The sequence below is a fragment of the Alligator sinensis genome, unplaced genomic scaffold (assembly GCF_000455745.1).
Source record: "Alligator sinensis unplaced genomic scaffold, ASM45574v1 scaffold550_1, whole genome shotgun sequence".
NCBI lineage: Eukaryota > Metazoa > Chordata > Crocodylia > Alligatoridae > Alligator > Alligator sinensis.
In genome coordinates, this window is record NW_005841980.1 from 1,255,318 (window position 1) to 1,274,732 (window position 19,415).

At 49.8% G+C, this 19,415-nt stretch overlaps 2 long non-coding RNA genes across 2 annotated transcripts; both read left to right on the plus strand.

Moving 5' to 3' along the window:
- Nucleotides 1–48: 48 nt before the first annotated feature.
- LOC112549859 lies at nucleotides 49–3,587 on the plus strand. The gene is made up of 3 exons (XR_003093432.1): nucleotides 49–405; nucleotides 3,012–3,070; nucleotides 3,528–3,587. It is a non-coding gene; the product is annotated as an uncharacterized LOC112549859 (long non-coding RNA).
- Nucleotides 3,588–3,633: 46 nt separating this feature from the next.
- Nucleotides 3,634–4,899, plus strand: LOC102387922. The gene is made up of 3 exons (XR_323509.2): nucleotides 3,634–3,685; nucleotides 3,984–4,040; nucleotides 4,721–4,899. It is a non-coding gene; the product is annotated as an uncharacterized LOC102387922 (long non-coding RNA).
- The last annotated feature ends 14,516 nt before the right edge of the window (nucleotides 4,900–19,415 follow it).

Consider the following 19,415-nt stretch of genomic DNA (forward strand, 5'->3'; position numbering starts at 1 on the left):
AGCGGGGCCCTGAGCCTAGGACGGCTTTATCAGGTGGAGCAATGCGAGTCCATCCCGACTTCGTCTGCATTCGGCAGGACGGCTCCCCTGGTGCTCGGCGTGGCTGGAGCCCTGAGCAGCCGGAGGGTGGGTATCTGCAAGCCTGCACGGCAGCCCTGGGTGAGAAGTTCTTCTGCAAGGAGTCAGCGTTAGCAGTGGGCGATGCCTTCGAGCACCCTGGGGCAAGTTACAGCATGCGTGGGACAGTTGCTTGTGCTCTCCAGTACTGGGTATTATCTGTGGAGGACAGCGCAGCTCGTTATTCTGGTTTGGAAGCAGAACTTGGGAGGAGCCAGTATCAGACAGGAACGGCAGAGCCCGCTGCCAAGAAGAACGGAGGAGGCCGCTTGCCTTTCTGCCTTGCAGGTAAGGTTGCTTTCCTCTCCGACTCGCTCTTTCGGGTGGTTGGCTCATGCGTTGGGTGGATGCTTTGCCCAATGGAGAAATGCAGGAAGCGCTTTGAGAGGCAGGGGCACATCTCGGAGCTGGGTGGAAATCCATTTCATAGGATTGCCAATACTAGGCATTCTCGCTTTATATCCTGCGTGAACTACGCCAAGTGGGGAGAAGTTATGGGTGGGACATGAGTTACCCCCTGGGCAGGACTTCTGCAGGGATCAGTGTTAGAGAGATGAGAGACTGGGGTAGAAACCATAAAAACCTTTCAGAAAAAAGCTGTCTCCCCCTTATGTTTTTCTGAAGGGGAATAATGGACATTTGGGGACTTTATGGAGATTTTCCATCTCCAGGAAATTTTATACCTTGGAAGTTCTTTGTGCCTGTAGGATATAAGTAAATTGTAGATCTCTGCTTATTTGCATGGGCAATGAATATGTAAATGCACACGCTTTGCTCTATGTATGCATTTTGTCGTGACCTTCCACTTAGATTCGCTCAGCCTCCAGGGAAAGCTGCAATTTGTCAAGACAAGCGACGGAAATCACCACGCTTATTGCTGCTTGCTACCTGCGCTGTGGGGAAGCCAAGTGTTGGGAAGGTGGCTGCAGCTTGGCCAAAATTACCTTGCAGAAACTGGGCTGGGTGAGGCTGAGAGTGAGCTCTGAGCAGAACAGGCCAAACCAGATCTCCCGGGCTGGGTCTGGACAGGGGTGACAGAAGGGCAACTGCTTTCACTTCAGCCTCCACCTCAAGCACGTAGGCTGGTTTCGATAGTCCGTGTCAAAGGCACGGTAGCCACAAGCCTTGTGGTCTGAGTCTGTGAGGATAGGAGCTCATGTCCCTCTCTTAACACGGGCCCAACTCAATAGGTTTCTAAGTGCAAGAAGACCCTTCTGGTCCCAGTGGGTGCATCTACACATGCACATTTACTGCGCAGTATCCTAAAATACTGCACAGCATGGGTGCGCATCTACACGTGCATGCCCGTACTGTGCAGTAACTATGGTGACTTAGGTCAATTTGGGCATAAATTTGATACCTGCATCAACACACATGCAGACGCCTTACGGCGCTGTAACAGTGTGTGCGTGGACTTACTCGGGACTAACTTTAGTCCCATGTCAGACCATGCACAGCGTCAATGCGCCTTAACGCCTGCATGTGTAGACGCCGGCCTGTTTCCACTTACTGCACAGTAATTTACTGTGCAATAAATTTAATGGGACATAAATGCAAGTGTAGACGCACCCTGTGAGATGCATCTACGGATGCTCCCTCCTGCACATGTACAACCTTAGATTGCTCCTTAAATCATTATTAAATTCTTGCCTTTAACTAATCAGTATTAATCCAGCAGTGTTCATCCCTTTAAAATATAGGCCCAGCGCATGCTATTCCCCAGTCCTCTGCAATTTCCCCCAACTTCGAGGATTTGTTAGAAAGCAACATTATTCATCCTGAACGCAGCTCAGCCAGTTTTTGTAAGACTCCTGGGTCGAAATGATATGACTCCACAGGTTTTGAAGTGCTTAACTTTCATCCTCTTGTTACAGATGGAATAGGACGTATTTAATTTTCACTGTATCAGAGGAACACATGATCCTACTTCTTTCCATACGCAGAAATGTTTATTGAATGCTCCTACCCTTTCTGCATTACAAATGACAGTTCTTACATTCTTGTCTCATGGCACACACACCTATAGCATTGCTAGGATTTCATCTTTCATTAGAGCATCCTCTCTTCTTGTCCTGAAAACCCTACTGGCTATACATGTGTCATCGATGCCTTTCACTTCCCTTATTGTCTTCAGTTCTTAACTGGGTGTTTGCATTCATTGCTGTCAGCTTCCCTATTTTTTTTTCCTATGCTATTTTTTTTTTATTATTGCTGCTTTCCCCTTTAAATACTTCCTAATGATTAGGTGCATTAGATCTAAATATTTCCCTTGTTTTTGTTCATACTTGCTTTTGGCTTTCAGCAGCTGGTTTTTAATAACAACTTTAATCAGGATCTCTTCCATTTAGGCAGCCATCCGTTGATTGACTTGTTCAGCGACTGGTACATCTTTATCTGCTAGAGGAGGTCATGGGCAGAATTGCCCTGAGTTGTTTGCAATACTTGGTGTGTGTCTAAGGCCAGGGAACAGTTGATCCCTTAGCATCTCCACCCTCTTTATCTTTCTTCCCCTCCCAATAGTCCTTTTTTCATGATGAGGCCCCGGGCTCGGGCATGTTTGTTTCTGCCGAACCCTCCCGCTCTCTCTCTGACTTGCCTATTCTTTGCTGCTTCTCCGGCCGGGCTGGGCTCTGTAGGAAGGCAGGACAGGACAAGAAGAGGTGGGAAGGACAACATTTTTCTTCCTTCCCCTGCCCTGCTGCACCGTTCACCTCCCAAACCAGCCATTTCTAAAGGTGTCCCAGCGTGCGGGGTGCATCTGTGCCCCGAGGGCTGAAGCCAAGCCGGAGGGGGAATCATGAGCCTGAGACAACCTTTTACACAGGGAAGGGCTCCCATTCAACGGTCTGCTTCTCTCTTATCGCTGCCCCTTGCCTGGCTTCTCTCTTCTCTAGATACTCGGCCTTTCGGAGGGAGCCGGGCAGCTGCTGCGAGATGTCTACGATCATGAAGTGTGAGTGGCTTGGTGCCAGGGGTGGAAACCATGGCTCAGTTGAACTGGGGGCATTGGGGAAGTCGAGTCTTTCCATCCGGGTCTGGAAAGCTGCAGGAGCCCCAGCTCGGGATCCATCCTGCTGCCGTCATCCCATCCACCACCATCAGGGAAAGGCCCACTCCCTGCTCAGCTCCTCACTGCTGCCCTCCTTCCTACTCCCCACCCGCCATGCTCGTGCCCTATATACTGCATGTAAGGGAGCAGGGGGAAAGGCTTCAGTACCATCCTGCACCGTGCCATGGGCACGATTCCCCGCCGGGCTCAGGGGTCTCCTCCGGGGCCAGGCAGCATGGGACTGCTCCCCATGCACATCCTGTCCTTCCCACCTCATGCACCGGTGCATAACCCTTCGTTTTTGTGCCGAGCAGGATGGAGCTTGGAGCAAACTGACCTTCCTCCTCGTTCTCACCCGTAGGGTTTGGGAGAGACGAGGACAAGGACAAGGACAAAGACAAGGAGAAGGAGAAGATCAAGGAGAAGGAGAAGGAGAAGGACAAAGACAAGGAGAAGGACAAGGGGAAGGAGGAAAAAGAGAAGAAAGAGAAGAAAAAGAAGAAGAAGAAGGAGAACAAGGTGAGACGTTGCCCTGCTCCCCGTGCGATCGCCGGGCTCTGGGGTCTGCCCAGCTGCGAGGTGGGCGTCAGGGTTGGTCTACCAGAGGCAACATCCTTTGTGACCAGGGTCGCTTCAGGGGCACGGTGGGCAGGAGAACGAATGCTGGGGCAAGCCAGAGACACGGCCAGAGAGGAGCGCATGATCCTTCCCCCCCGGTCCTGTCTGCAGAGGCCAGGCAGCACGCGGGGGGATGCTGAGGCTGCAGCAGGGTTGTGTCCCCCCCATATGATAACAAATCCTTCCTCTTGCCCCTTAGGGAGAGGGGGACGCCGGCGACAGCAGCAGCAGCAGCTCTGACAGCGACTCTGAAGAGGTGAGTGTGTGGCAGGGTCTGTGTTTGTGGTGTTAGGACAAACCCCTTTGCACTAGGGGCTACTGCCCTCAGACCTGTCTACACAGCTCCCACGGAGACCTCATGGCTGTACATGCAGGGGCGTGCAGCTCTCACGGGACAGACAAATCCAGCTCTGCCATCAGCCAGCATGACCTGCTGGCCCCAGCTGGAGGCACTGGGAAGAAGTGGGGTAGTTTATTCTGGAGAAGGATTGGATAACAGTCCTCAAATCCCTGGAGGGTGGTTGCAAAGAAGAGGGAGGCAGACCATTCTCCATGGCCACAGGGGACAGGATTAGGAACATCAGTCTTAAATTGCAGCAGGGGGGATGTAGGCAAGAGGTTAGGAAGAAGATTTCTCTGAGGATGGTTGAACATTGGAAAAAGTCAACTAGAGAGGCTGTGAAATCTCCATCTCTGGGAGTTTAAGAGCAGGGTATACAGACACTTTGCTGGGATGGGTTAGGCAGGGCAGAGCCTGCCTTGAGCAGACGGACGGACATGATGTGACCCCCTGAGGTCTTGGCTGGCCTGTGATCCTGTCAGTGCAAATGCCAGTAGGGTGAGAGACCAGAGCACCCATCAGCTCTCCTGGGGCCCAGCCCCTGCCCAGACACACACATACCCTCCTGTTTGTGTTTCTTCTCTTTATTGCACCAGGGCAACAAGAAGAAAAAGAAGGAGGATAAAGAATAACTTTGCTGGAGTTAGTGCAGGCCACATCTGTACTTCCTACAATTTTACAAGAGCTGGACAGAGCACAGGAAACAGCATCTGCAGAACAAGAATAGTCCTGGAAATGCAATTTTGATGACTGCATCCCAATAAAACTGCTTGCATGCTGCAGAGACAGGTGCCTTTTATTGCCCATTGCAAGCCTTGCCCCACCTGCTTCTCACACTCATATGGAGCAGGTAGCATTTTCCAAGCTCAGTGCTCATCACTGTGTGGGATCAGCCTGGCCCATTGCATGGCTGATGGGCTCCTGGCTCGAGTTCCAGCTCTGGCTCCCACCTGGGACAAATCACTCCCCCCATGCACTGTCTCCCCCCATACACTTTACCCATTTGGTTTGATTGCTGGCTCTGTAGGGGGGCACCATGCAGTACTGCATGTATATGCAGCACCGAGCACAGCATGGCATCTGGGCATCCTGCAGTGCAAGTGGCACGGGAGCAATCCCATCAGTGCTGCCCGAAGGATGTCCCAAGGAGCCAAGGCAGAAGAAACATACCCCCACAGAGCTACTGGGACACCCTTCTCTGAGTTCCCATGCAGGGAGAGCAATGCCACCCTCCTTCCTGTAGCCTTAACGACCCCATCATCCTAGGGCAGACGTAAGTTTAATACTGGGAGCATCCAGCGTACAGAGTCAGATGACTTGTCCCAGACCACAGAAGGATGCTGCGATGGTGCAGAGATGCTGCTGCCCAGCTCTGGGCCTGGATCCCTGACTAAAGCCACCTGTGGATTCTCCATCCCTTTTAAAACAAAACCAGCTAAATTCTAACTTTTGGGGGTGTTGGTTGTAGCCTAAGGACATAGGTCTAAGGACATAGGCGCGTCTGCCTAAGTCTAAGGGCATAGGGAGGCAAGGCTCTTTGCATAGATGTAATCTCTTTTATTGGTTGGAAAAATGGTTCTTTGCAAGCTTTTGGGTACAAACACCCTTCTTCAGGCACAGGGAGAGTTCAAAGTGCAAAACTAACTTTTGCACTTAGAAATCAACTTAAAGAGGCAGGCAGAGGTTGAGTTCACAAGGTCCTCCTCAGCCCACAGCCAGAGGCGCAGCTCACAGCTATACCCGTCTCTGCTCTTGGGAGGAGCAGGGTTTATTCCCCACACCCTGAGAGCGGAGTTGTCATTAAAGGTGATGCATCAGCACCATCTACCGATGAAGCGCTTCCATTGCAACTCGTCAGAAAGTTTTATAACCGGCCAGGCCTGTTTCATAAGGGTTCCTCCACCAGCCGCATGACGGCAGAAAATTAGTCATTAAATAGAGTTGTGGGTGCATGGTAGCCATCTGCTCCGATGTGAAGCGAGGCTGAGCCTGCATCATAGGTGTGCCCAGAGAGCGGTCTGAATAGCTAGGATCAGAGAGCTTGCCTAGGATGCTGTGGCCTTTTCAGAACGGGGGACGCTGCCACAGATCCCTGCTCGGCAGCTGATGCTTCAAAATACCGCGGGTATTTTGCTTCTCCTGCAAATGCTTCTCATGCACTCCTTTCCCCGCAGCGCCAACGGGTCTGTAGAAGAACCTGGGACAGAAATGGGGCTTCCTAGGCTTCAAGTTCATTCCCCTGCATCCATGGGCATGTAACCAAAGGGACCCCCACCTCCAAATTGCCACTTGAAACCCTCACTTCCAGCTCTCAAGAACAAAACCCAAAGCCATAAAGAAAGACCAAGGGCTCCTTTAATGGTACCATCAATTATTCCAACTGAGCTTTCCACAAAGGGCTTTTCTTTTTTGTCCTGCATTTGCCCATCATCCGGCACAACAGGGCTCTGGTCCGTGATGGTGTCACCGCAATGATCACAACAACGAAGCGAGGAAACGCCGTTCTGACAAAAGGAAGGAAGAATTATAGATGCTTTGAGGACTGGTTTGCTGTGGCTTTCCCCGCGGTTCTCCGTTTTAAATGCTGTCTGCTCAGCAAAGGGGAAATAAAAGGATTTGTTGCTGACACCAATTTCAGACCGACTCTTGTTTAGGGATCACGGAGAGGCGCTGTTTTATTTAAACCAAAAAATGCAGCTTCGGATATTGTTTTCATGCCGCTTCAGCAGCGGGCTCTTAAATAGTCACAACAAGCAGCAGGGAGGATGTGAAAGGAGGTTGCATTAATTATAGCCCTCGGTGACTGCAGCAACCAACTCTCGATAGGATGGGGAAAAAAGGAAGAGAAAATCTGAAATCCTTTCTGGTAGGTAACACATGGCTTAGATGGAGTCACCAAGCAAGGATGCTGCACTTTGGGCTTCGATTGTTCTTTTTGGGGGAGTTGTTTGTGACTTATGAGCCAAAGCTAATGAGGAATGGAGATTGCTAAGGCCCGGGGTGTCTGGAAAGGTGTGGCATGAGGTCAGTCAATGCAGCTCAGTGGAAACTATGGGAATATTTTCGGGGTCATCTCAGGAACAAAGGGCTGGGCTCTATCCTTGCTATCCAGGTTTGGAGGGCTGACTTGGTCAGCGAGGAAGCTCTGAAGAGCTCACTCCCCAACATCTCAGACCATAGGCCCTGCCTCTCTGATGAATCTCATCTTGAGAACAACTGGGTGGAGGAGTATATGAAGGTAACTGTAAGGATTTAGGAGGCTCAGCAACCTGGCGGGGGGACCGGTGCAGTTTCCAGACCATCCCGAGCCCCTTCCGTGCCGCATGCTGTAGAAATCCCTCTGTGATTTTGCGCGGGGAGCTGCAATCCCGAAGCACACAGCTGTCAGCTCCCAGTAAGCACAACCACAAAAAAGCAGCCTTTCATTGAGGCCCTCCTGCTTATGGCCCTTCAGCGCATGCATCACTTGAAGCACCCGAGTAGGACTTCGGAGGCCCCTTGACTTCAAGCTGGAGCGGAGATGCTTCATTCAGCCTGAGCCGTGGAGAGAGGCAGAAGCAGGGTTGTCCCGGCCCCGAGGCTCGGGTGAGTCGAGTGCAACAAGAGCAGCTAGACAAACTGGCAGCGTGGGAGTTACTGAAGCCAGGTTTCAGTTACACCCATCCGCACAGATTTATATAACAGCGTTATATCTCACCAGGGCTCCTTCGTGCGCTCGGGGCATTGCATTGCCCTTGGCTGCAGAGGGCTTTGCATCCACGGAGACTGAGAGGCAACTTGAAGCATATTTTTGTCATGCACCACGCGCAGAGGAGACCCGTCAGAGCTTTCAAGCCTAGCATGCATGCTTTGAGACCGCTTCTCATTTAAATCGAGCTCTTCTATGGGTGTGGGGCTCTTCTTGGTATCCAGTCCCTTCCCCATCTATATGCTCACATACCCTAGTGAGACAGGACAGGGCTATTAGTCTCGGGATGAGGACTTCTTCCACCTGGGAGACAGCGCAGGTAGGGCTGCAAGGCCTGCAGGTTGGAGAGTTAAGGGGTCTGGTTGGCCAGAGAAAATCTGGGATGAGCAAGGGAGTTGGCTCAGAGCTGCAGCAATATAAAACGCCCGTCCTTGCAGGGTTTTGCCATGTTACCCGCGTTGTGGAGCGGTCTGGTGGGGAGGCTGCTTTGGTGTCTGCTTTTGTAGGGATTGGTCATAGGAAAGCTGGAATCCCCTGAGCATCTGGTACTTGCAAGGGTGCTAGTCCGCAAGGTTTCCCTCCCCGTAGATTAGTGATGACAGTGAGCATGTGGCATGTTTTTATTTGATGGCACTTGCAATTATATATCTGGGTAAGGATGATGTGGAGGGGAGTTCAGTGCAGGGGTCCAGCAGCGGGAAGGTGGGAGACACTTGACGACACACTTTCCAATCCTGCTAAAGTAACTTAAAATTGATCAAGTAAAAGCTCCATATTGGCATCAGGATCACTCCCTGGAGTCTAAAAGCCCTGGTTTTATCAGAATTGAAGTGTTGTCAAGGTGGACACATTTTTTGAAAACCTTTCATGTAGCCAGCCCTTCTGAAGCGCTTCAATTGCACCAGTATGGTTGGAAGAGACTGTTTTGACCTTCCTGTTTGGAGAAAAAAAACAAACCCTTTTGAATTTGAAAATCTATTTATCTATAACAGCATTTTAATGGCAATGTTTAGACCAAGCTGGGTTGATTTGATGACGCTGACCCCAAATCCTTTTGCTTTTATGAGACCGTTCAGAACATTTTGTTTCTGCTCCGTTTCCAAACCGCACGAAGCGGGTAAACCTGGTTCTCGCGCAGCTCTAATAAATACCCATTAAACTCTGTTCACATAAAGATACATTTTTTCCCCTCTTACTACTATGGCCTTTTTTATTGTGTGGATTAAACAATATGAGGCCGCCCCCCACCTCCAAAGATCTTTCTTCTTGCAGCTGAAGGATGTTTCAGAAGCTGACACACTTCTAGTGTCTTTTCAGCTCCCTGAATATCAACAGCGACTAATGATGCTTTCCCCTCCCTGGCTGTGAATATTTGTAGCATGTGTGTGTGTCTACATATTGTGCCCCAAATCCTTAAATTTAGATCCTTAAATCTTCTGTTAAATGCCAACTTAAGGATTCCCGCAGGCATTCTCCTCTTAACTCTGTCTGGGGTTCAGTTTTGTCGACTTCTCCGGGAGGACCGATAGTTAAGAAATTGTCTTCCCTCCCGTGTCGTTTCTTCTATGATTCCTGCTTGTAGTCTTGGGAAAGAACGGAGCCTTGTCATTATTTCCAGAGCTCAATAACAACATGGTTATCAAACCCGCAGAGAAATGACACAGGGTTATTGCTTTTTGCTTAAATGCAGGGGAAGGGAAACCAACTTCCAGGTGCCTGTTTTGTTCGGGTGGATTTGCAGAGGGCAGGGCCAACTCGATGGAAAAAAAACAACAAGCCGAGCCCTTTAAAGGACAGTTATATAGCCGGTTATGAAAGCGAGTGGGCTGGGCCAGCCGGCTGCCTGGTGTGAGCCATGACTCGCTTACACAAGAGTGATTCACCAGCAGTCTAAAGTACAGGGAGAGAAGCATGCAAATAAAATGTACCCATGCGATGCAGCAACACCACAAACCGATCCCAGCCCCCAGAGCTGCTGCTAACACCAGCTAAAGCACGGACGGACTTTGGAAGTCCAAAACCTCTGGACAGGCCACGACCGCTGTCAGCCAGAGATTCCCCGGGTTGCTATTTATGGCTCGAGCAGGGACAAAGCGTCGCCCTTTGAACCCGCGCAAGGAACCTTAAGTACACCCGTGAGAGCTGCCAGAGCTTGCAGCCGTGCTGGCACACGCTAGAGCTGGGAGACAGCAAAAGGCAGGGGTTTTTATCCTTCACCCCCCAAAATACCCAAGTCACCAGCGTCTCTGTTCTCCCCCCGGGCTTTTCCACAAATATTCAGTGCAGCTCATTTCTTTGCCTCGCTCCATTGCTCAAAGAGCAACAAAACCCCCTGCTAGCCGGCAGTTTTGTGTCTGGGAAGCTCAGTGAAGATGCAAAAGTGGGACCAGGGTGCGGCGTCTGTGCTGGAAATGTTTCCTTTGTCTGGAGGCGAGGTGCTGGTGGTGGAGGCTGGGGGCTTGGACCGCTCACGGGCATTTGGGAGAACCTTATTCTCAGACGGGGTTGGGTGAAGCCAATGGGGCAGCCCTGTTATTCATGCACGTGCACGCACATGCATGCATGCAGGCGCATACATTTTTTAGGGGATGGAGATGGTCACACACACATGCACACATACACGTGTTCATTTTTAAGGGGATGGAGATGGTCACACGTGCACACACACGCATGCACACACACGGGTACATTTTTTAGGGGATGGAGATGGTCACACGTGCACACACACGGGTACATTTTTTAGGGGATGGAGATGGTCACACGTGCACACACACGCATGCACGCACACGGGTACATTTTTTAGGGGATGGAGATGGTCACACGTGCACACACACGCATGCCCACACACACACGGGTACATTTTTTAGGGGATGGAGATGGTCACACGTGCACACACACGCATGCCCACACACACACGTGTACATGTTTTAGGGGATGGAGATGGCAGGTCAGGATGGATGGCTCAGGAGCAGAAGACGGTGTACAATGCAGGGTGTGAAGAGGGAAGGAGAAGGAAACCCCATGCCCAGAACAAAGGCCCGGCTCTGTGCAGCCTGTCATGGGTCAGAGGGGCTAGGAGGGAGCTCCAGACGTCGCATCTAGTCCAAACCCCTGCCTAAGGCTGGATCAGCTCTGCACAAACCATCCCAGGCAAATCCGCAATCCACAATCTAACCGTGACACAGCACCCGACTGAGCCTGCCGCAGGGAAAGTGAGGGACCACAGTGACCAACATCCTGCCTCTGCAAAGGTTGTTCGTATATGCTCGTGAGAGATCCCAGGTAGAGGGGCTCGCCCCTACAGAGGAAGGCAAAACACCTTCCCCTCGCCTAGTCTGTACCCATCTGCCCGGGGTGGGGAAATTCCTTCCTGACCCCAAACACGGCGATTGGTCTGATCCTGAGCAGGGGGCAAGACCTAGCCAGAAACCTCTGGCTTTGAGTGACCATTGGCACAGCCTAGTTCACATCCCCAGCTTTGGCTGCAGCCAGCACCTCCGAGGGAGGCTTAACCCTCCCGATGCATGTAGCAGCAAGGGGGCGAGGAGGGTGGGAGATTCCCTCCCGGCCCCCCTGAGCACGGTTATACCCTGACCTTGTCTCAGCCCAGCCCACAGCAGGGGAAGCACACGACTGCACCAAGCCTCATTTGTTCTGGTACCACCTGGGCCGTCCCAGAGGGACAAATAGTCCCACAACACGCCTTGCCGGCTGGGCCAGCCATTCCCAGGAGGGGAGTCACTGCCCTGGGGAGCTCTCTTTCACAGCAAGAAGCACAAAGGTCAAAGGACCCGTTGCTGACTTGACCTCCCTTCCCTTGGGGTAGGTAATGTCTGTGCCCTGGTATACTGGATCCCTCTCCGACCTTCGCTGGGTTCTTCCAGTTCTTGGTACAATAATTTCTTGCAGGAACTGAAGCAGAACTAGCCACAGTTCAGCATGACAGCTCAAATTGGGAAACCCATCTATCAGATCCTTGTGACAAAGTGTTTGTCCTCAGTCCAACATTTCCAGGAAAAATAAAACAAGCAATGTTAGTTTGGCCGGATCTACAGACTCCCAAGTCTTTCTAAAGAAGAAGCAGTCACTTAAGAAAACAGCTGCAACTACGGACAAACAAATAAGCGTCCGTACAGCCCTATTTCCATCTTCAAACCCTCGGTTCACAAGGAGCTGTTTGTACACGGCCAACTGAGATATGCAGTGGTTGGGGAACGTGCTATAAGCAACTGCATCATTGCAGAAAGGATGGAAAGTGCGATCTGCTTGTTAGCATTCTGGGAGTGGGGAAAACAGAGCAAGTTCATCATGTAAATGATTCACTGCAAATTATTTGCGTGTATTGTGATGTAAAATAATCAGTTAAGCCATCTGTTAAATTAACCATTAACACGCGACAGCTACAGAAATCAAAGCTTGCTAATTTCCGGTGCTTTTCTTCATTGTATCTCACTCCTGGGAACTATAATAAGCATTAAAGACCCTGTGAGACACTCGGGTACTGTGGCAGCTTATTTGCTGAATGAACATAGTATGCTAGATATATATATTTAACAGCCATTGAAACTGTGCTTCTATGGGTGTATGGGATGGCTTGGATAAGGATGAACCTGTCTCTGGAAGGGGGTTGGACTAGATGACCTCTGGAGGTCCCTTCCAGCCCTACTTCTCTATGCCTCTATGGGCATGTCTCCACATGCATTTAAGTGTGCCTAAACTGAATGTGCATTAGCTGAATGTGCGTTAAGTGGGTTTAGGCAGGCGTCTACACATGCAGGCATTAAAACGCATTAACACTGTGTTCAGACTAAAGTTAGTCCCAAGTCAGTCCATGCACACAGTGTTAATGCGCTTTAACACATCTACACTTGCATTAATATGCTTTAACTATTTGCGCCTAAATTTGATACCTGCATTTGCAGGTATCAAATGTGATCAGCCCAAAATTGCCATTTTTTAAAAGTGCATTAAAGGCCATGAGCCCTAATGCTTCTTAAATTTAGGCTAATGTGCCTTAAAGCATCTTATGCAGACGTGCCCTGTGAGTATATATTCTCAAGTAGTGCTAAAAAGTCCAAAAGTGTGCTAAAAAGTCTCCAAAACCTTCTCTAGGTTACAGGTAATGCCTGCAGCATCATGCTCTGGCATTGGTGTCTGCCCTTAATCATGCACTTGTTCCAGTATCTGGAGTGACTTGTGAGAACAGATTTCCGGTACAAACACAGGGGCCAAATTCAAGCCATTACCTCCCATGTGAAAACCTGGACCACATTACCCAGGTCAGCTGTGCCTGCAGGCAAAATCTGGGGAGGAAGGAGGAAGTGAAGGAGGCGATGACTTCATAGCCTTCCCCAACCCAAATGGGTCCTTTCCTGTGCCCCACATACACTTGTCCTGCTGTGCTTTTGCACCTAGTAAATCACCTAGTAAATCAATGTGGTTTGTATTGGGTAATCAGAGTCACTGCAGTATGCGAAAATAGAAATCCTCGCACGGCCAAGGGAGGGGCAAATGTTGGGGATGGGGGGTGTATACCAAAAAAAAAGCCAATAAAAAGAAAGGAAAAGAAGCCAGCAAAGTAACTATGCTTGGCTTTCTGTGCTAAATATATATATAATATTTTATAATATATATATATATATATTATATGTATATAAATTTTATAATATATAAATAAATATATATATATATTTATGGCTTTCTGTGCTAAATATATATATATATATATACCCCCCCCAGCATCAGGGAGAAACTGAGGCATCAGGGGAAACATAGGCTGAGGTCTGGCTGGAGGCCCTGCCATCCAACCCATCAATGACAAGTAGAAACCAGCAAAGAAAGGAAGTGGGAGAGAGTTTTAGAGGGACTTTTCCATAGGGAAGAGGTTTCCTTGGGTGAAGCACGATGCATCATGCTCACAGTCCACCCTGCCTAGAGATGTGGGGCTGGACCGACGATCTCACGAGGTCCCTTCCAGCCCTAAACCTGTGTGAATCTGAGCATGAACAAGCCAAAACTGATAGGTCCATCTAGTCCATGGTTGCCGGTGGCTGACTTGAATATTCCCCTATTAATAGGGTCTCTTTCCTTCTTTTTCCCCTAATTATTTTATAATTATGCCATCTTCCCCACCTTGCTGAATGAATTAACAAGGAAAGGGAAGTCTTTCAGTTATGTATTCTCCTCTCAAATTCAGACACAGGCTTATTTTGGGGCTAGTAACAAGGCCTACACCAATGATTTACTTGGGGCCTGCATTTCTGAGACACAAAATCATTTGGGATCAAATGGAAGTGAAAGCTGTTCAGATTTTTCAGTGAAATGCGAATCAAAAGCGGGAGGAAAAAACCCCAACTTAATGCATCTCGAGGGCAACGTTTTGTTTTCAAGCCTTGAAAAAGATTTTTGGATAAAACCCGAAGTGAATCTTGGACTGAAACTTCAATCTGATGAAGAACAAAAATCAAAGCTCGTTCTTCATTCTTTTTCCTTTGACAAAACAATTTGGTTAAATCGATGAGAATTGAGGAGGTATTTTGGCCAACTGCAATTTAGGTTGGTAAAAGAAAAAAAATAAGCATTGGACCCTAACTCTTGCCTTTGCTAGCGATGGCATGGCTAATCACCGCCGTCTCATGGGACATGGTTGGGCTGGCATTTAAGCCATGAACAAGACCCGTCACAGCACAATAATCAGGGGGATGCTCTTTATCCACCCAAGGGAGTTGGCTTTTAAACAGAGCAAGTACGCAACAGGTGAGAGCCCTTTCTTTTCCTCTCCATGGATTTCCCCGCTCCTAGGCCTGCAGTTTGCCGGGGAAGAGGAGCAAATGCAGCTGAAAGGACTTTGCAGCTTTACCCGTGCTCTGTTCTGCTTAGTTCCCCTGTATTTGGGGTAGCTAAATGATGGAGCATGGCAAGCAGATCTGCCGTCTCTGACTTCGCAATAAATAAAAGCTTTGCTTTTCCAATGCCGCTATTTGCGATTTCATGGTCAAAACCGTTCTAGTCTTGAATCTGCACAAGGCTTAAGCGTGTTGGTGCCTGTTGTCATAGTGACTGAACCGCCTGCCCATCTTGCTCCTTGCAATCCCAACAACATCTAAAGGCAATCAGGACTCGTCGTAGAGATGATCTCTTTTATGAGACCAACAAGATTTTTGCAAAAAAAAATTTTTTCTTTAAAATTGCAAATTAATTTTTGCAAAAATCTTGGTCTCATACAAGAGATCATCTCTACGACGAGTCCTGATTGCCTTTTCCTCTAGACCAATACGGCTACCACCTGGATATTAGTCACATCGAACAAATTCTTTGTGCTCCATGTGAAATCCACCTTTGAACTCCGAGCAGAGCAGCCCACCCTGCTGTAAAACACTTGTAGGCGCCGGTCGTACACACGAGGCGGGTTGAGCCCATCGCACGCACTGGGAAATGAGCTGCCACCTCGAAAGAGTCGGCCTGAAAGCAGCTGTTTCGAATGTAGCCTCTTGGCTTGGTTGTGGATAGGTCGAGGCTTCCTCACGTGTATTCATGAATTGTACTTTTCTTAGGAGTAGATCTTCATTTATGTATTTCTGTGTAACTCGCCGGGTGCATCTACATGTTCATTAATGCGCATTAGATGCTGCTCATTTAGTTGAGTACTTAATAAAGTACTAACTGAACGTCAATACTTTATTAGCCGGCGTAGTTATTTTGTGAGGCTTACTGTGCATTAGCCTAATACCACTGTGCAGTTGGCTATTAGCACGGTTTTGAACCGCCACGTGGCTGCGCAGTGTTATTAGGCTAATGCGCAGTAAGTGTCTCATGTAGACGCACTCACCGAGCGCAAAAGGGACCAGAAACAAACCCCCACATCCAAGTACCTGGAACATGCAGAAAGGCTTTATCAATTGTACAATCTGCTGAGCTACAGAGCACACAAGTCGCAGCTGTTTCCTCTGTAATATTATCCAAAAGAGCCTTTTTGCTAGGCAATCACGCTGCCGAGGGACAGGAGGATGGCGCTGGAGGAACCTCCCAGGGGCACACGCACAAGTAGGTAGGAAAGATTTTTTGGGATTAGGGTGGTTGGAGCTGAATCCGTCTGTCCCAGCTGGTGGGAAAGGACAGGGCTGTGCAGGAAGGAGCCGGGCCATAGTCTCGGTGAGCCCTCGTGGGAGCAGGGGAAGGCCTTCCTGTGCCTCAGTCTCTCCCTGTAATACAACAGGGGAAACTATTTCTTTTTTATCTTGGCTGAGACTGGAAAGCCTTGGGGACAGGCGCGGGGGAGTGCAGTGGTGCGGTTGCACCCCGCTTTGATTCTGGGTCTACCCAAAGTTTAAAACCAACTGCCTGGCCACGGCAGCAGCAGCATTTCTATGTAGGCAGCAACACTGAAGTCAGCTGACTTCATGATTCATTATAATCTACCCTATTCCTTTTATACTCTTCATTCCCTGTGTGTTAATGACCCTCTCTCCTTTTTAATGGCCTTAATGCTCCACTAATCAACCTCCCTTTTCTTCCGCAGTTCTGCTCCGTTAGCTGCTCCTGGTCACGCAGCTGCTGTTTCACAGCCCTGCAGATCTTTTTTTCCCCACTTTAGCTAAAAATCATCGATGCTGGTGTGGAAATAACTTGCAGTGAAGCATGGGGTGCACTGTCAGGAGGCTCAGAAAGGTTAGATCTTGTCCGCTGAACCTTCAAGAGACTCGCATTGAATACTAATGACTACAGGTCTAATGAAAGAACATTTTTTGGTTATTTTTTTGCCTCGTTTGTTGGGTTTTTTGGAAACAGGGTAAGCTGTAGCAAATCAATACACATTCCAAGGATGTCTGATCTGTTTTTGCTTCAATCTTCAGCTGACTCAACCAGCCCTTGCCTATGAGTAAAGCAGTAAGTCAGTCGTCGAAGCTAGTACGTAGAAAGTAGGTAGGGGTTTATGATGTCGCATCTCACACAATACAAGGATGAGTGGTCACAAAAATGAAATGAGCAGGTAGTTAAGTTTAAAACTAACATAAGGAGGTTCTTGTTCACACCGCGTGCCATTAAAGAGTGGAGCTCGTTGCCTCCAGATGGGAGAGTTTAGCCAGATTCACAATGGCATTGGAGACATTTTTGCAGGAACGGGGCATCAGTCGCTATCGAGTATGGGAGTGAGGGCCACGGGCTCTGAATCAGAGCGTCCCAAACCTTAAATGCTGGAGGCTGCAAGGGAGACATGAACAGGGGGAAAACCTTGCTCAGATCCCGTTCACTCTCCCTTCCAGCCTCTGCTCTCTGCTGCTGCGTGACAGGGTTTTTGCATGAGTGTTTCCAAGTCTAGGTCCGAATCTGCACAGGTCTCCCTGCCCATGGCTTTGTGGCTCTCGGTTGTCAGAGGCAGCAGCACCACCCGCGTGCTGGCAGCACCCTGCTTGGGCAATGGTGATTTCCCAGCCCCTCGCTGCTGCGCATGGCCAGCTGGAGGTGGCGGGGGGAGGATGTGAGGTTTCTTCTTGCGGAGAGGCAGATTTCCCAGCCAAGTCCAGGCCTTCAGCCCTCAGGTCCTCCATCACTGCAGCCAGATAGGCTGGTACCCTGCTCCCACTCGGTCATCGTGATTGCCCTGGGAAAACAGACAAGGCCCATGGCCTACAGGGACCTGCAGCCTTGCCTGGGAAGACTTGGACTTAGCCGTAGCCTGGACCTTAAAATCACAGCACCATAGAAAATGAGGGTTGGGACCTTAGGGGGGTCACATCTAGTCCAAGCCCCTGCTCAAAGCAGGACCAGCCCCAACTACATCATACCAGACAAGGCTTTGTCTACCCGGGCCTTAACAACCTCGGAGGATGAAGACTCCACCTCTCTGGGTAACCTGTTCTAGTGCTTCACCACCCTCCTAGGGAGAGAGTTTTTCTTAATATATAACCTAAACTTCCCTTGCTGCAGCTTGAGCCCATTGCTCCTTGTCCTGTCATCTGCCCCCCCTGAGACCAGCCCAGCTCCAACCTCTTTGCAGCCCCCCTGCAGGGAGGTGACGGCTGCTATTCAATCCCCACTCAATCTTCTCTTCTCCAGACAAAATAAGCCTAGGTCCCTCAGCCTTTCCTCACAAGTCCTGTGCCCCAGCCGTTGAAACAATTTTCATTGCTCTCTGCTGGACTCTCTCCAATTTGTCCACATCCTTTCTGTAGGGGGCGGGGGGGTGGTCAAAAACTGGACTCCAGATGTGGACTCCTCAGTACTGAATATAGGGGAAGAACCACTGCTCTCCATCTGCTGGCAATGCTCCTACCGACGCAGCCCAGGATGCCGTTACCCTTCTTGGCACCAAGGGCACACTGCTGCCTCCTGTTCAGCTTCTTGTCCCCTGTCCCCCCAGGTCCTTTTCTGCAGAGCTGCTGCCTGGCCAGTCACCCCCAGCCTGCACCGGTGCAGGGGATTGTTTCTTCCTAAATGCAGGACTTTGCATTTGTCCTTATTGAACCTCAGATGTGTAGGCTGCACTGGATGCCATTGTCCAGGTCCTTAATGAGCAGCACCTGGCACAATTTCTAAGTGATGGCATAAAGATGGTATACAGAAGAGATGGCAAGCCTAGTTCACCCATACCTGTGTAGGGTGCACTCGATGCCATCATCCAGGTGCTTATTGATCTGCACCTGGCACGATTTCTAAGTGAAGAGATAGTATAAAGCCGAGTTCACCCGTACCTGTGTAGGGTGCCCTCGATGCCATCGTCCAGGGGCTTATTGATCTGCACCTGGCACGATTTCTAAGTGAAGAGATAGTATAAAGCCGAGTTCACCCGTACCTGTGTAGGGTGCCCTCGATGCCATCGTCCAGGGGCTTATTGATCTGCACCTGGCACGATTTCTAAGTGAAGAGATAGTATAAAGCCGAGTTCACCCGTACCTGTGTAGGGTGCCCTCGATGCCATCGTCCAGGGGCTTATTGATCTGCACCTGGCACGATTTCTAAGTGAAGAGATAGTATAAAGCCGAGTTCACCCGTACCTGTGTAGGGTGCACTCGATGCCATCGTCCAGGTCCTTATTGATCTGCACCTGGCACAATTTCTAAGCGAAGAGATAGTATAAAGCCTAGTTCACCCGTACCTGTGTAGGGTGCACTCGATGCCATCGTCCAGGTCCTTATTGATCTGCACCTGGCACAATTTCTAAGCGAAGAGATAGTATAAAGCCTAGTTCACCCGTACCTGTGTAGGGTGCACTCGATGCCATCGTCCAGGTCCTTATTGATCTGCACCTGGCACAATTTCTAAGCGAAGAGATAGTATAAAGCCTAGTTCACCCGTACCTGTGTAGGGTGCACTCGATGCCATGGTGCAGGTCCTTAATGAACTGCACCTGGCACGATTTCCAAGTGAAGGCATACAGAAGAGAGGGTATGAAGAAGAGGTGGCAAGCCTAGCTCCCCCATACCTGTGCAGGCTACACTCGATGCCACCTCCGAGGTCCTTAATGACCTGCCCCTGGCACGATGTCTAAGAGACGGCATAACAAAGAGGTGGCAGAAAGAAGCCTGTGCAGGCTGCACGGGGTGCCACCTCGCGGGCACGAGGAGGAGGAGGAGGAGGCGGCGGCGTGCAGAAGAGCGCACTGG